The sequence below is a fragment of the Poecile atricapillus genome, chromosome 2 (assembly GCF_030490865.1).
Source record: "Poecile atricapillus isolate bPoeAtr1 chromosome 2, bPoeAtr1.hap1, whole genome shotgun sequence".
NCBI classification, from domain to species: domain Eukaryota; kingdom Metazoa; phylum Chordata; class Aves; order Passeriformes; family Paridae; genus Poecile; species Poecile atricapillus.
In genome coordinates, this window is record NC_081250.1 from 146,298,432 (window position 1) to 146,312,113 (window position 13,682).

Genomic DNA, 13,682 nt, shown 5'->3' on the forward strand with positions numbered 1-13,682 from the left:
AAAGGCTATGCAGGCCTCTGCTAGGAGACAGTAATTTGTTAATATAAGATATGGGTCTTTGGCTTTATCTCAAATTTCCAAATGTTACTGAGGCAGTAAGATTTCTTATTTGCTTAAGAGGCAGCACAATCCTCAAATTTCTGTCAAATGCCTTAAAAGGCATAATTCAATAAATCTTTGTTTTTCCATTTAAAAGGTACATACCTGCAATGGCTAGCCACTGGCCTGTGTGAAAATGGGGCAACTTGACAATGTCTCTTTGCTCTAAGGATATTTTACACTTTGTCTTGAAGATTTCGGAAAACATGGGTGTGTTGTAGCACATCACTTGAATGTGAGAGATTTCCAAGTCTAGTTGAAATGCTAATTGGAATGTGTACATGCCAGCTATCAACATACATTCACACATAAGAGAAAACTGAGTGTCAGCATCAGAGAAATTCTTAATCCTCGAGCTCTTCTGGCCTGGTCTGCAACCATTTCACGAAGCTCTTTCTGGATCAATTTATTCCCTCCCTGATTGTATAGTTTCCTGAAAGTTATTTTATGGTTGGACTCAATGATCTTAAAGAGTCTAAATGATTCTATGACTCTATCAGACTCCCTGGTGATCATACCCTATTTTTGCTTGGAGCTGTACAAATGATTTCAATGTGAAGAGAGACAGCACCAAGAGGCTGGGGCACACACACAGTGCAGACTCTAGCTGTGATGTGGAGAGTGGTGCAGCCTCCAAGTGTTCTCAGGTTCATAATCAGCTGCCTCTCAAGAGGTCTAATTTGTTGGGGTAGAGATCTGCCGAGGTGATTATGGAGTGTCCTGCTTCAGCAACATCTCGGGTGTGGTGATCTTGGGAATCCCTGCAAGGAGCTCTCCAACATAAACATGCCCTGGAAACGTGGATAATGCATCGAGACACAAGAGGAGATGATGTGAAGATGTCCCAGACAAGATGCTCATGGCTGGTTTATCTTCCACTCTCGTTGCAAAGGCTGTGAGCTGCCAATGAACAGACTTAAAGCACTGATCTGCAGCCAAAGCTGACAGCACACTGGGCAGTACTGAACCTCCAAATCTCTGTGTAATATAAATTGTCTGCCATTCCCAGAGGTCATCTTGTCACTAAAGTCAGTAATTTACCTTCAGTTTCCCATGGGACACCTGGAGAGCATTACCAGCCAATTAAATCTACATTTATATAAGTTAAAGGATGACTTTTCATGCTGAAGCTGTACACCCACCCTGTCAGCCTGGTCATGACGTCAAGCCAATTGAAGCCAGAGTTGTCCCTCAGCTCTCCAGGTTGCTGTGACAGTGACCTGGGTCAGCCATCACAGAGTTCAGACCCTGAATGAATTTGCCAGGCCTTTCAAATAGGATTTTCTGTCAGTGCCAAATCCAAGCTATTGCAGCCAGGTTGTTATGTTAAGTTAATGTATTTGAAAGTACATTATGCTGTGGTCAATGATGGAGGTACTCAGTCATGCCTTGGTAAAAAGGATTAAGAAGTAAAAAAGATAGGGCTACCAAGAGAAATAGCTTTCCTTTTATCTTGTGATATTTTTCACATAAATTAATTTTTTGGTGGTGCTTAATACTAGTTTTAATCTTTCATGGTTGCAAATACTGAAAGTGCTACTTAGGAAGGGAGGAAGCCGCTCATCTCTGGTTCCTGGTAAAATCTACCCTGAAACCACCAAGATAAGATAATAATTGCAAGATTTGTATTCTCAGCACAGACTCTGCTTTCTGAGTTGTTTAAAGCAGCAGAAATAGCAGCTTTGAGCACCCCTATTCTGAAGGGGGAATAATTCATATCCCTCCCTGTCCCCTGCTTTCCAGATTATGCTGATATATTTTCATCGTGTTTGCTTGAGTCTGTGTATCTCTAAGTCATGAATATGCTGCCAGTTACCTTTCAAAGCTGTGTGTAAGGTGGCAGAGATTTGCTGGCTGAATGAGTGCTGTCAGAGTAGACAAAATCAAACCTTCGTATCCTGGCCTTCAGCAGTGCCATCATGATGGATGGGAGACATCTCCTTCCTCACTTTACAGATTGATCTGCTGCATTTAACAATGTTTGGATAATGGTTACTGTGTGCTCTGGGGGAATAGCTTTCTACTGTGTCCTTAAAGCTAGGGGCAAAAATTACATTTGTTTGTCTGTCTATCTATCTATCTATCTATCTATCTATCTATCTATCTATCTATCCATCCATCCATCCATCCATCCATCCATCCATCCATCCATCTATCTATCTCTCAAGTACCCCACAAAAATTATCTTAAAAACTCCAACTTCATTAGTGCCAACAATGAAGAGACACCACAAAAGGACTTTTTCATGGAATCTTCTCCTGAAACCTGACACTCTCTGCTTCCTTCAGTGTCACTAATCACACAGAAGTTCAAGTTTGGAAAGTTCAGAGATGTAACTTCTTGGATACCCTCCTCAATGCCACAACCTCCCTTAAATGCGCCCACTTGCTTCTTCATCTGAAGTGTACACCCTCCACAGAGGAAGGAATTCCATTTGAAATGCCAGTACATTTCTGGATGTAGAACATAGTTTTGAGCTCAGAGCTGTGTTCCTGCCTTATACCTTCGTGTTCAGCAGCTTTCAGAGAGTGTCTGGTGGGAAGGTCCATACTGAGCCAGGCAAGCTGTGGTGTTGCAAGGACAGCACAGGATTTACAGGACCTGAAATCTCTCCTTACTCAGTTTAGATGTCTAAACAGAGATGTTTAATGCAGTTTGGCTCCCTTCACATAACTAATCTGCCTTCCAGCTGCCTCTCCAGGAGGACACAGCTTTTCCATGGGCCCTATATCACGTCTGCTAGTGTTGTGTTAATATCTAAGAGAGCTGAAAAAGTCTAAAACAGACACCTGAAAATTAAGTGGTACATCCTGAAAAATAAAATATATATAGTGCCACTATAAAAGTGGCAATAGCCACCCTCATCAAAGCAACAGTGTGTCACTGCAAGTGCCTTGCAAGTGGTGACAGAGATGTACAGCCCACGTCCCCTTCCCCTGCACTGACAGTGCAGGCGCGTTCTGCTCACCAAGGGCAACACCATGAGGACAGTGCCTTTGTGTGATTTGTCACAATTCCTCATTAATTTCTGTGTTGTCCTTTCAGCTTGGGAAGCAGAATAGCTTTTAGCAGAAAAGCTCTGCTTTTTCTTTTCACAGCACAGTTTCCTGCCTTTTGCTAGCCCTGTTTTTACCATTTGAACATAAAATGCATTTACAGTGATTCGTGCTTTAAGGTGACTTGAGTTGATTAGAGCCATATTTTCTAATTGACGTTTGCTTTGTCCTTGTTAGTCATCATTTGTAATATGCTGTTTTCTTTAAGTGATCATAATTATAAAAAAAAAAAATATAATAGTTATGCACTTCCAGGAATTTGCCAACCCATTACCACTAATTAAGAACATTGTTTAGTGTAAGCTCGACAGCTGGCATACACCTAGAGAAGCATTCATTTCCCAGTCTATTGCTGGTATTCCCAGTGTAAGCTGTCCATAGGAGACACACACACTTTTTATTTCTCTTTTAAAGTGAGTTTGCTTCCAGGGTGGAGAGTCTCTTGTCGCTGGTTCAACAAATCAAGCAAGGGGAACAGCAGGCTAACGAGGCAAAAAAGCAAGATGATGTTGCAGTTGATGCAGTATCCATGTAACATTTGCTTTTCCTTCTTTTCCAGCTGTGTTTTTTCCACCAGATTTTAACATCTGCTTTTTTAGAAATTTGGGTTCTTTTGCTCTAAATTTCCCTGTCTCAGCTCAGGTAAATGAAGCTTTCATTTCCTCAGCTGTTCTTCTGTTTCAATGGGGATGAGCTTTGCCAGAGTAGATGTAGTAAACATGATTTTTCCAAAGAAAAGTGCTCATTTCCTGAGGAAGTGTGCATTGCACTCCCAGATAATGTAGCCATTTGACAGCTTTGCTGAAGATTTCTGTCTTCTGCATACCATGTGAGTGAGGAAGATTTAATTAAATTAAAGCACAAGGAACTCATCAGATAAAGAACAATTTTTAATAGCGAGACCATGATATATTAAAATTCCTTGTTACTGTTTTAATACTGTAATTATTCTTACAATAGTTCGTGGTTCACTTCTTTCTCCTGTTAGTGTGTTAAATAAAGATGCATTTACCATAGTTTTGCCTTGATTTTTCCTCTTGCTCATCTTCCCCCCTGACTAGTAACTGCATTTAGAAATACAAGAAGATATATAGAGGGGAAATCTGTCTGAACAAAATAGTTCAGAGTCCAAAAAAAAACCAAAATAAAATAAAAGAGGCAACATAGGGAAATTTAAATATTGTTCTGATGGTTTGAAAGCAGAAGCTTTTCCCAATTTGCTTTGCCTGTGCTGCTTCAGTTCAAGGGCTTGGATCAATAGAAAATCATTCACTGGCTCCACTGGGCTTTTGCTCAGGTCCTGTGTACAATTCCACTGCCTAATGAGCTCTCAGGAAGGGCAGCAAGCCTTGCAGGCAGGATCCAGGGACAGGCTCTTGTAGCTCTCTCGGATGAACACAATGAACAAAACTTTGCAGGTTTGAATAGCCACTGGGTTCATATGAGGACATGTTCCACACATCAAATGCATGGGCACCACATAGTATAAAATACTATTGTATACTAATTTTAACATGGGCTTGAATTTTTAAGGGAAATGAGCCTCACAGCAGCAGGTTTAAGAGACCTTGAGCAAAGGCTGGCTCAAACCCTGGTAGGAGAGTGCACCTGATTTAAACACTTGCTTCTTCTGCCTTCCAGCAGGAAGCACAAGAAGAGCTGAGGTGCAAGAGCAGTGCTTGTGGCAGGATTTCCAGAACCCTCCATACTGCAAGCAAAAGCAAGAGAAGAAGAGCAGCCCTTTGAAATCTTCCCACCCATTCTGTCTCTCAGAAACATATTGCATGGAGATGTAGAGAGGTCCAAATGCAATTACTTTCACCATCAGGAAGAAAAGCCATGTCAGTAGAGCAGCACATTTTATCACCACCCTGTCTCCAAGTCCTACCAAGGCTTGGGTACGCAGTCCTGCGCAGTCAGAATTAAGGGGGGCTTGCAATCTCAAGCAAGGCTGTTGGCACACCAGGGAGTTGAGATTCATGTGGCTGCAAGCACCTTGGAAAGGCTTCACAAATCTATGAATCAACCATAGGCTACTTCCAGGGTCATCCTGATTATAGAAGAGATAAATGCTGGGTCACTTGTCAGAGCAGCAAGGGCAGCAGCTGTGCCAAAAGCTTTGCTGAGCTTGTGCAAACCTGGACACAGCTGCAGCAAGAAGGTGTAAGGGAAAAATCCAGTGATGTGGCCATGAACTGACAGCAGCTGGTTTCATGGAAAAACATTTTCTCCAGTTCCTGTTTTATCTCATAAATTGCTCACAACTTTAAATAATTACAATAAAATTATTAGTATACTTCAGCATAATCTGAAAGCTTTTTTGTGATTCAGGATTTACCCTAAATTTACATGAAAATCCATAGTTTGGCTCTCAATTGGCCTCCTCTTTCATTGACACACTCTCAGAATGGCTGGGGCTTTGCTAACCAGGACAATGGGAACTTAGGGCCCCAGCATGGTTGGTGAAACCAGCAGAGGGTTGATCTGGCTTTGGGCAAGATATATTTTCATGTCTGCAAAGTCCTTTGGAATTGGAATAACCTGGTGAAACAGAATCTCTCTCATTTGTGCCAGCCATGACCAGGTTTTGATGCCCAATTCTCCTCCCTGAGCACATTGAGATAAAGCTGATTTTCTTCCTAGTTGCTAATGTAGAGCTGTGCTTTTAGATGCATGACCAAAATAGAGTGATGGTTTTTTGACTGCAGAGCAGAGCTTAGACAGAGCCAAGGCCTTTTCCTCTCCTCACCCCACCCCACCAGTGAGGAGGATGAGGGTGCACAAGGAATTGGGAGGGGACACAGCAGGGACAGCTGACCCAAGGGATATCCCACATCATATGGCATCATGCTCAGCACATAGCACTGGGGAAGAATAAGAAGAAAGGGAGGGATGTTCAAAATGATGGTGTTTGTCTTCTCCAGCAAGGTGTGATGGATCCCTGCTATCCTGGGATGGCTGAACACCTGCCTGCCCAGGGGAAGTGGTGAATAAATTCCTTGTTTTGCTCTGCCTGCATGTGCAGTTTATGTTTTGCCTATTAAACTGTCTTTATCTCAACCCACAAGTTTTCTCACTCTTCCGATTCTCTCTGACATCCCACCTGGAGGGAATGAGTGAGCTGCTGGCTGGGCTGAACCCACAACGCTTTGGGGAGTGTTTTGTTGCTCGGCTCTTGTTCGTGCACGTGTCGCTTCGGGGAGTGGAGCTCAGGAAAGGCTCAGGAAAGTGCCAGTGCTGGTCAGGAGCTCAGAGCCCCTTAGGCAGTATGGCTGCCAATTACAGGATGATGAAATTGCACAGATCATCGCTAGCATTTGTGTACTCAGGAGTTCACTTCGCAGTCAGATCTGATTGAACACAGCTGTTCCGAGCGCGCAAAGACGAAGCAGGCGAATCAGGCTTTGCACACAAAGCCTGACAGCGGGTGCTCGCTTCCAGAGTGAGCCAGGCTTTGAGGCAGCAGGAGGGAGCAGCTCTGAGCTCTGCCATCTGATGGGTTCATGCAGGGCTTCAGCTGGCTGTGGGGATCCAAGCAGGATTGAATCACACCTTCTGACAGCGCCCGTGTAAGCCTGCCCTGGGAAGAATGAGACAGGCAGCTGATACCTGCTCCAGAGCTGGGAATAATGGCACTGCTCCCCCTGCCCTTCCTGGTGGCAAAAGACATCTGTTACCTGCTGGCAGCAATCTGATGCTGATGAGGGACAACTTTCCTGGTTAACTGTTTCCCTGTCACAGCTCCAACCACCCTGGGACTGCGTGTGAGATGTGTGCATGTGTGCATTGAAACAGAACGTGCAAATTTAACCTTTCTCTTGCTTCATATTGCTTCAGCATGCAGTCATGGAAAGACACAGACACAGATTCTCTGGACTTAGAAGGGTCTTGAAAGGTTCATTTTCTTCCTGAAATCCTCCATTATTTTCTTCTTCTCTAAGGCATTTAGGAAAGAGTATGTGAAGATCCGATTTGCCAGGCACATGGTGTCATCCAGGCTGTGATTACTGAGCTGCCTACATGTTAGGGGGTGGGACAATTTGCTTGGAATCAAGTCTTTGTGTTATTTACATAAGAGCTGACCTTTCAGAAAGTTATTAATCTATTTCTACTGCAACTGGGCCAGGTGATCTTCCCAGATGTTTGTATCCAGACTCTGAGATAAAGACCAAAGATGCAAAGATGAGAGCAATAGTTTTAATTGTTTATGTTTATGAAGTTATTTTATGTTTAGGTTTATGAAGTTATTCCTCTTTGCTAACTACAACAATTATCTTAAATCCTGGATAAGACTGGAGCTTCAGGGACAGCTAAGGTACAATAAGAAAACTTACCAGGTCAGGGGCTTCCCTCTTTCTGCTCCTCCATGTCACCTGCAGTGGCACATCAGTGTGTCCTTGGGAAAACAAACATCTGCACATGCAAGTGAGCTCTGGTCCTGCCCATGGACACCAGACCTGTAATCTTGACCAGTTTCATCCCTCTCTTTCTTCCTCGTGTTCCTTTCTGCTCTGGTGGCTTGAAATTGGCAACATCTGTGAGCTATAAATATGATTGTGGTTAGAGACGCATCTGGTTCAAAGAAAATTGAAAATTATGCCTGAAAACTACTTTCTGGGAAAGCATAATGGGTTACAAAGTAAATAATCAATTTTCATTTCAATGATTGTTTTAATAAGATGTCATTAAATCTTCCTTATGTTCTACTGGTGCACACTGCACACACTTGTGTGAGGGATTACCTCCCCTTTCCCTTCTCCTTTCTTTCAAAATACAACTTCTGGCAGAATGTGGCTGATTGAAAATCGAGTAGGATGTTGTGCTCTTTAATACCCACAGAGCTCAAACTGATGCTAGAAACCCTTTGCACAGCATCCAGCTGATGTGCCTTGGAGCTGATTTGGAAGGGGCTCCTGTTGGATGGGAAAGAAGCCTAAATCCAAAGCGCTTTGAAATCAAAGAGGATCTTAGAGTGGCTTTAATGAATTTGAATCAGGCCCTGCCCAAGCTGAGACTGCCAGAGGGAGACAGTCACCACTGCAGAGTTGTGCTGCAGAGTGTTGTGAAGGTGGTCACAAATCCAAGGGAGTTAGGGAAGTGTATTCTCCCTGTTTGCCCTTATTTCTCCCAGGATCTCATCTTTCTCCTCTCATATCCTGCTTTTTGCTTGGTGAGAGTATCCCAGGGGGCAAAGCAGGTGAGGCACTCAGCTGGGAACCTCAGGAGTTCCCAAGGGGCTTCTTTGCTGGGATCAGCTAAAGTCAAGGCCAAGCACTGACTGGGTCAAATCAAGAACAACCCCAAAACCTATGTGCATGCCTACAAGAAGGTATCTTTAAAGGAACATCCACCTGAAAATATGATTGTAGGATAAACAAATTATTCAATATATGTCCTCAGCAAATTCCTGTATGTCTGCACTTTCAGTCTTTGCAAAGGAATGATTTGTGATCCCCTGCAATGAATGATGGCTGAGTGTCTGAGATGGGAGATGTTCACTGAGGACAAGCTTAAGTGCTGAATTCTTCCTCCTCACCTTGATGTAGCATGTTCTTACAGCTAGAGACCATGAACAAGATGTGAAATGCTCATGAGAATTGCTGCTGCTCTGTGCCTATATGGTGGTGGTCAGTATATCTTCCTCTCTGAGGGTATATAGGCAGGGTGAAATGTCCAATGTACTATGGCAGTGCTGGCTTTGTATATAAATATATCTTAATTCATGCACTGCAATTACTCAAAATCTTCCCCCTTCAAAATGTTCAATGTTTTCAGAATGTTCATGATTTTTCAGCTCGGAACCAGAATTTTTTCTCCCTTTTATTTAGGCTGATGAATAAAACCCAAAACAGCAGCTTATTTCTTTGCCCTTCTTCTTTCTTCCTTCCATTCATTTCTTCAGCAGAAGAGGTGAGGAAGGCCCAGATCCCTGCAGTGTGCAGCCCCAGGCATCCCAGCTGGCCCCAGCAAGGAGATGCTTTGAGGGCTGGGAGCTGCTCAGAGCACCAGGCACATTCCACCAAGTTCCTTGTCTGAATGAAAAGCTGAAGTAGCTTTTCTGTGTAGGGAGGATTGAAACCAGATCCTGCTATTAAATTTGTTAAATGGAAATGTAATGATTTATGAGAGAGGTAGTGAACCCTCAGAAGGAATTCAGTAATAATAACTGGGTGAACGGCAGTTTGGCAAGGTTTCACAAGTAAATGATCTGTTAAAAAAATAAAATAAAATAAAATAAAACAAACAACAAAAAACCCAACACATTGAAAAAGCCCTAGCTAAACAAAGAAACTAGATGTGAACCTGATAAAAACTTTAATTATTTCTAATGAGATCAGCAAAGCAAGCAAAGGACTGACGTGGCACTCATCTGATATAACCAATAAGAAGCACAGGCAATATCCTTTTACAGTCACGCTTGAGAAGTTCAAAGCCATGCAATGTGTTTAGCCACACACCAGTACTGCTGGCAGATGTGGAATTAAATCCTAGGGATTTCTTTAGGAAAAAAAAATAATTCTAATGTCTCCAAACATTTATATTTTCCTGGAACACATGTCAAAATTGAAAGGGTACTGAAAGTTTAGGTGAGTAGCGTATTGAACACTGTGGGGTCACTGTGCCATTAAAAAAGTTTGGCTTATTGATGACACCAATTTTAGCCAATTTGGAAAAGCAATGATCTGACTAGAGTTTGTCTCATAAGAAAAGGGGTGAGGATGTCTGGTCATGCCTTTGTATGTGTTTAAAACTCAAGAGTCTTCACTTATTAAAAAAAAAAAATAAAGAAAATAGAGGGGAGACATTGTGGCTTTCCATATTACTCTGCTGTGTGTTTGTGGGAACATGGCAATGAATGCTGCAGTCCAAACCAGGGCTTAATGAAATGAAAGACCCAGAGCTGAAAGGGAGCTGCTTGTATGAACCTCTCCAGTCCCAATCCATCCCCTGATTTCCCTGGGACCGCAGGTAGCTCACAAGGTCACTTCAGTTAGACCCTCAGCCAGGAAAGGAAACCCAGATCCTGAGAAAAGAAGGAATAAAAAAAGCAATAGCTCTGAGACAGTAACCACATATTGCTCTCAACTATAATAACACATAGAAACGTGTATAAAGATCTGGCTCTGGGCTCTGTCTGACTCAGGGAGAATTGCTGTGATTAGCCAGACTCCTGGAAAATAATAATGGCCCACTGCAAATGGAAGGAAACTTTTTTATGGGTTTTATTGCTTTTTTAAAGAGGGCAGGATACCTCCCCTTGCATTCCTTTGCCTCTGTGGTTTTTCATCACTGGACTTTTAATATTGCGACTCCATCACTTCCCACACACATACACACTTTTTTTTTCCTGTTAGTTGATTTTATTTCTCCAGCCACTCCACACTGTGTCACACTGTGTATAAAATGGAATATCTACTTTTGCTACTGCCCTGAGAGCAGCATGGCATCCTGCTTAACAGCTGTGGCCACTAATTCACTGCAACTGCAGTCTGTCTTCTCAGCATCAGCTACATTTCTTTTCCATATGCTAACTCCCTTGCAGCTTAATTTTCCCGTTACCCAGCAGTAACATTGAGTAACTGTGTTGGGCTGTATTCAAATGCAAATTAATATCCCCTTCTGCCCATTAACTCTGCTGTTTCTTGTCTAGCCAAAGCAACTGGAAACAAGCATGTATCTTGGTTCAGTGGTCGGACAGAGGGGCCCTGTTTGGGCTGGGATTGCTGTTCATCTCCAAGAGCAGGCACAAACAACAGGCTGCAGAAAGGAGAGCTCCTTCATCAAGATGTTTCTTGTCAAATAACCCCTGAACTCCAACCATTCAGCAAACACCGTGCCTCTCTTGAACTTCAGTGTTTGACGTATGTAACTCACACAATGGCTGTGCTGTGCTCTAGATTGGAAACATCCGGTGGATCGACATCCAGAAACCTTTAGATGAGGCATGGGGGAAGGGAAGATGTCACTGAGCAAGGCATATGACTCAAATCTTAAAAGTTGTTAAGCTACAGAAACCTTTAAACAGAGCAGGCTGGAAGAAAGCAAGTTCCCCAAAAGTGGGGATATAGGAGTGAATGCTGAGAGCATGAAGGGAGTGTGGGGGGAAAAAGAAGAAATATATAAAAGATTTTGTAAATTTTTTTTTTCACATTCTTTGGAGCATTTGGGGAACCTTTCATTCACAGCTGTTTCTTTTTCAGGATCACTCAGAATCAGAAACATTAGCACCATTTCAGGAGGAAAAAGATGGTGCAATTCCTTTGAACCCCCACCCCCCCAAGAAAATTGAGCTCCACACATGTGAGCCACTAGCACCAAAAATTCCTACATATTTCTTCATGCCTTCATGCCTCACTTGGATTTGTTTTCTTCTCTGGTGCTTAGCCTTCAGTCACCTACTGGTCTCACCTTTCCCTTCCCAGCACAGGCATGGGCAGTGTGTGCAGAGAGCATCACTTCATGCTAAGCAAATCTTATGTTTTGCAAAGAACATTTTTGTAGTTTTCTATCTTTTTCTGCATTATATTTGGAAAAAAAAACCTTTAAGTTGGTTTCTTCATTTTGAAAATCCCAAAAGCAAAAGAGATACAAGAATAGGGACAATATCCATCACTTAGATGCCTTCAGTGCATAATAAACAAAGCTGTGAGGCAAATCCATGGTTCTTGAACCCATCCTGAGAGCAGCTGAAGCTCAGTTGTTGGACGGCATGCCCTGTGGATGGAGTGCATTGGTTAAAAAAGGCTAGGCACCACTTTCCTGACCACAGTTCCAGCTGGCTGAGTTGGTAACAGCAGTCATTCAGTCAGGAGGCATAAAAAAAGCACCTCCCCCTTCAAAGCAAGCCCTGCAACACTGATCAGAAATCTCAGATTTCTGCAAAAGGCTTGCAAAATGTTATGTGCAAAATGGTTTACGCACCAAAATCAAATGCTTAAAGATATCTACCTAACACACAAATAATGAATAAATAAGAGAGATTTGTAATCAGGTCACAAAGAGGAAGGGAAGAAAATAGTCCTGGAATAAATTTTTTGCCATAAAAAGAAATCACTGCTCCTTGGAAAACCCATACCTTTGAGTTCATGAGGGGTAAAAAGACAGTTGTTTAAATTTCCCATTTCTGAGTTCAGAACACTTCTTATGTTCATCTTTATGACCATTTCATGCGTAAGAAGCCCGTTCTTCCAGTGCAGGATAATGAGTGTGTCAGCCCAGATAACTGCTGAAATTCAGCCATCTGCAAGATGTTGCCATGGAAAGAGCCCATTGCACAGGAGTTTTTGGCTGTGGATATTGTTCTGGAGATCGTACTTTCTGTACAGGACCTTGTGGTTTTGGTGCCTTTTGGAGAGAGTGAATTCCATGGCAGATCACTGCAGTTGTTTAACCTCAGGCACTCAAAGAAGCAAAGGCAACACTTCTTCAGTCTGAGTGTGTGATACCAGAAAAGGAGCTTTTGTTACATTTTCTGATGTGTTTTCTGGACAAAGATATGAGAAGCTAAACCAACAATGGCTGAAAGAAATCCAACAAATGTTGCACAAAACAACACCTTTTATCTCTGACCTGCACAAAAAGGACAGCTATAAACTAAAGGCAGGAAAAACAACCCTTGTCCTGCTGGCCTTTCTTATCTTTTAAGAGAGGCAGCAACTGGATTCCCAGCTTTGAAGTCAATCAAATGATGGGCCTGCTAAAAGTGATTAGCACATGCCTGCATGCTGGGACATCGATGGAAAGAGAGCTGGGAACACAGTCCTCTGAAGTGGGAAACCTCTGAGGCTGTGGGGTCACAGAGGGACATGTAGATCCCCTCTGTCAGCTGCAGCAATGAGACTGAGCAAAATGCAGGAGTATTTCATGCTGCTGAATGTGCCTATCTCATTTGCATCTGCAGCATTCCCATCCTCCAGCTCTGAGCTCTCAGTGCATCCTGAACCCCTGGATTCCCCACCCCCCCAGTCCAGAAACTCATTTCTGACAGAGACTGGCATCAAATGTGTCAGATGAAGTGAAAAAAACCCCCAAAATGAGCGATAATGGAATAACAGGCCAGAGGGGAAGCTTCTTCCTAATAGCCCCTGATATGTTCAATAAAAGCAGAGCACAAAATGACAAAAAACAGAAAGAAAATTGGCAGCAGGATTAGCCCTGCTAGGACTGCAGAGTCCCGGCTACCAAGAGCCAGAGAGCAGCAGCGATACCAGGGTGCTGCTCTCCCACTGCAGGATACAAATAACTCCCACTGAAACCAGTGACATTTATTCATGTCCCATGGCAATTAAATGGAGCCTCCTGTCTGCCTTTCCCAGTGTTGCTGTAGCAGGGAGATGGACGGGGGTGCAGCATGTGTGTGTGTAATTTGTGCTCTCTGTTTGAGAACACTCAGCTGTCATGACAAACTGCAAAAACCTTGTCAGCACAGGAGAGAGGCTGCAGGTTCCTGGCAGAGGGAGAGCCAGAGGCACAAGGCTGTGTGCAGGCATTGGGATTGTTTGCCTGACTCCATTCCCGTTTTCTCTC